This window comes from Triticum dicoccoides, chromosome 3B (assembly GCF_002162155.2).
Source record: "Triticum dicoccoides isolate Atlit2015 ecotype Zavitan chromosome 3B, WEW_v2.0, whole genome shotgun sequence".
Classification (NCBI taxonomy): domain Eukaryota; kingdom Viridiplantae; phylum Streptophyta; class Magnoliopsida; order Poales; family Poaceae; genus Triticum; species Triticum dicoccoides.
Genome location: NC_041385.1, coordinates 776,477,620 through 776,481,808, shown reverse-complemented (window position 1 = coordinate 776,481,808; position 4,189 = coordinate 776,477,620).

The window sequence follows — 4,189 nt, the reverse complement described above, 5'->3', positions numbered from 1 at the left end:
ACTATCCAAAGCAGAGCATTGGTAGAGTTCATAGCAGAATGGACGCCAACACCAGATGAAGAAATTCCAGAGATGAGCATCCCCGTCAAGGAAGCAAGCAAAGAGTGGCTGATGTACTTTGATGGTGCTTTCTTGCTGCAAGGCGCCGGTGCTGGCGTGCTACTTGTTGCACCCACCGGAGAGCATCTCAAGTACGTAGTCCAGATGCACTTTCCCAAGGAGCAAGCAACGAACAATACTACAGAGTATGAAGGTTTGCTTGCCGGCCTCAGGATTGCAGCAGACCTTGGGATCAAGAAGCTCATTGTTAGGGGTGACTCACAGCTTGTCGTCCGCCAAGTGAACAAGAGATATCAGAGTCCGTTGATGGAAGCTTACGTTGATGAAGTGAGAAAGCTAGAAGAGCACTTTGACGGCCTGCAGATGGAGCATGTTCCAAGAGCTCAGAACGACATTGCCGACGGCCTGTCAAAGTGCGCCGCACTTAAGTTACCTGTGGAACCAGGGATCTTTGTGCTCAAGCTGACTCAACCATCCGTAACACCATCAACTGGACAGAGCAAGAAGAGGAAGTTGTTTTCTGGTGACTATTTTCCGGCAGAGCTTCCCGAAGCCGCCGCCAGGAAGTTCCTCAGGATCAACACCAAGAGTGCTGAGGAGCAGTCTGCTCCGGCAAACCTTAGGGTTTGTTCCGTTGAAGCAGACGCTCCCGACAAGTTTTGCTCCGGCAAGCTTGCCGGGGAACATCAAGCTCCGGCAGAACCACAAGTTCTTGCCGTAGAAGCGGATGTTGCCGCAGCAGCAGATGTGCCTTTAGTCCTTGTTGTCAAGCCACAAGCTCCAGCATGGGCACAACAGACTGCCCATTTTCTTCAGACAGGAGAACTTCCCGAAGAGCAAGAAGAAGCGGAAAGAGTAGCCCGGCAGTCAAGTATGTACCAGTTTGTCGACAACACACTGTACAGAAGAAGACTCAACGGTGTGAAATTGAAGTGTATTCACCGGGAAGATGGACAAAAGCTGTTGGCAGAGATACATGGAGGCATATGTGGTCACCACATTGGCGCAAGAGCACTTGCCGGCAAAGCGTTCCGGCAAGGTTTCTTTTGGCCAACAGCCCTCCAGGATGCAACTGCACAAGTAACCAAGTGTGAAGCGTGCCAGTTCCATTCCAAGCAGATACACCAGCCAGCTCAAGCTCTCCAGACGATCCCTTTATCCTGGCCATTTTCGGTCTGGGGGCTCGACATCCTCGGCCCCTTTCCCCGAGCTGTCGGGGGCTTTGAGTACTTGTTTGTTGCAATCGACAAGTTCACAAAGTGGCCAGAAGTGGAACCAGTGAGAAAGGTGACAGCACAGTCATCAGTCAAGTTCTTCAGGTCGATTGTTTGCCGTTTCGGGATCCCTAACAGGATCATCACCGACAACGGCACGCAATTTACGAGCCGCACCTTCATGCAGTACGTCCGGGATCTTGGCGCCAAGGTCTGCTTCGCTTTTGTTGCTCATCCGAGAAGCAATGGTCAAGCGGAGAGGGCAAATGCTGAAGTGCTGCGCGGGCTCAAGACCAGAACTATCGACAGGCTGCGCAAGTGCGGAAGGAACTGGATTGAGGAGCTGCCGGTGGTTCTTTGGTCGATCAGGACGACACCAAATCGAGCCACTGGCCAGACACCTTTCGCTCTAGTCTATGGAGCAGAGGCAGTTCTCCCCACAGAACTCGTATACGAGTCACCTCGAGTGCTCGCTTATGATGAGCTTGAGCAAGAGCAGCTGCGACAAGATGACGCACTGCTCCTTGAGGAAGACCGTCTTCAGGCTGCTGTACGAGCTGCTCGATACCAGCAAGCTTTGCGCCGCTACCATAGCCGCAAAGTTAATGCCAGAAGTTTCGAGAAAGGCGACCTTGTTCTTCGGCGCGTTCAGTCCGCCAAGAATTCCAACAAGTTGACGCCAAAGTGGGAAGGCCCTTATCGGGTGAAACGAGTCACTAGGCCTGGCGCTGTCCGCCTTGAGACCGAAGATGGCATTCCGGTAAGCAACTCCTGGAACATTGAGCATCTTCGTAAGTTTTACCCGTAAGGCGCGGTTGCCGGAACCTGTTCCGGCAACCACCTTTTGTACAAGTCTTTCCGGTGTTGCATGTAATCCTTTGTACAAAGCCGGGCGCAGATCCCGTGCATAAGTAAATCTCATGTGCTCCGCACATCTTGTTAATTTCACGCTTTCTACTTTTTACTTTGCATGCGTTATCTGACACTTTGTGCAGCACCTACCCCCGGTAAACAATAACGAGCCGTAAGGCTCCATATCTTTTTTTCTTTTTTTTCTTTCTTTCTCTCAAAAAGGAAAGGAAGGTTCCCTCGCACACAAGTTTGCCGGGGGGAAAGGAGAAGATAATGGTGTGGACCAGGCGTCGTTCAAGCAAGTTTTTGCCTTACCGGAAAGCAAGTGACAGAAAAGCTAAGTTGCCAAAGTTTGAGCAATCAGTTTTAAATTTTTAAGTTATCTTCCTCGAACGACTGTACTTTGTATGGAAAACCTGTGCGTGGAGGAACCAACTCGTAGCTAGTTGCGCCCTTACTTTGTTTCGAGTCCACTCAACAACTTAAGTGAGCTGCGACTAGTTGCGACAAGGTTTCTTGTCGGAAGCGGCACCGCCAGCAGGCTGCTGACGTCCTGCACTCAGCGCTCGCGGCTCAGGTGCCTGCGCCGACAAGTTCCCTAAAAACGTAGGGCAAAAACATACAAAGGAAGGAATCAAGTAAAGGAAATAACATAGCAATCTCTACCCAAAATAGAGTTATATTACAAGATAGCTTGTCGCAGCTCTAATAGATTGTTCTCGTGACATGACCAGCAGCGACAAAGAGAAAGAGAAAACGGGCGGCCTAATCTACGCGATCGCCCTCAACCCTCTTGATTCCGCTCACCTTGTCCACAATGGGTGCGACAAGGGCCTTGAGCGCCTCTAGATCAGCATCCGGCGGCAAGGACCTGAGGACGTTGGTGAGGTTGAGGCCTGGGTTGCGGAAGGCCACCTTCACCAGCACCTTCTGAAGAACTCCCGCGCAGATCTTGCGCGACTCGTCGGCCAGCTGCTTTGGGATATTCTCCATGGCGCTGCGCCTCGACCGATTTCACGCCCTTCCCCTTGTCGGCTTTCGGAGCCATGGCGGAGGCGGTTGGGGAGATCGACGGCGTTGGTGATGCTGGTGGCAATGGGGGGCGGAGCGCTGCTCTCTTTCAGCTTCGGGAAGAAGGGGGGAGCGGCGGAGATTTGTGAAAATGGAGTAACAACCGGCGAGATGGGCGAACTGCCCCTGTTTCCCCTGCTTATAAAGAGGGAGGGGGCGGACGTTTCGTCCTTCCGAATAAAGAAACCACCCACGATCTCTCCCACGACGCCGGATTCGACGCGTGCCATTGGGGGAGGGCGCGGTGGATACGGAGTAAGATACGGCGTAACCCAGGCCGCGCGTGCCCGTGCCCTATTTTGGGCCTGGCCCAACAGCGCTCGGCACCGTGTGTGGCCCAGGCCCGGGGGCTCTTGTCGGTGTACTAGAGTAGGGGTACCCTAGTATCCCGAACTTGTGCACGGGCAGTTGCAGCACCCCGCGGCAAGGCTTGCCGGGTGACCGCCAAGGTCCTCCGTGGTTCCTTTGGAGCCATTCAAGAACAAAGTATTTAAGCCAAGGAGACAAGGCCCCGGCAAGAGGAGCTTGCCGGGAAGGCCAACCAAGACATTGCAAGGAACTTGCCGCGACGCGCCACACGTCCTGGCAAGGCCCGGTGAGCGACAAGCTTCCGGACGCGACAAGACAACGGCCGCGGCAAGGCGCTTGCTGTGGCAGGCTACCACTCTGTGCCTATGCTCTAGCACATCCACCAACGTGTCGCCTTGGGGTCTTTCCAGGCGCGCGTGGCAGGAGGCTGTGCAGCCAGCAGTGCGAGGTGGCGAGCGACGCTGACAAGATCACCATCGTGGCAGGTGGTGGCGCCCCTGACGGTCCTTTTTGCACTATTTGGGCGACGCAGACGGGCATTCAATGCCCTTGTCCCCTGCCGTCAGGGTTAGGTAGGATGTACTGTGCAGGTAGCTGTACCAACCACCCCTCTTTTTCCATTTTTACCCTTGTCTACGTTGCCACCTGTCGGTGACCCCCTGAGCATATAAAAGGAGGCCCAT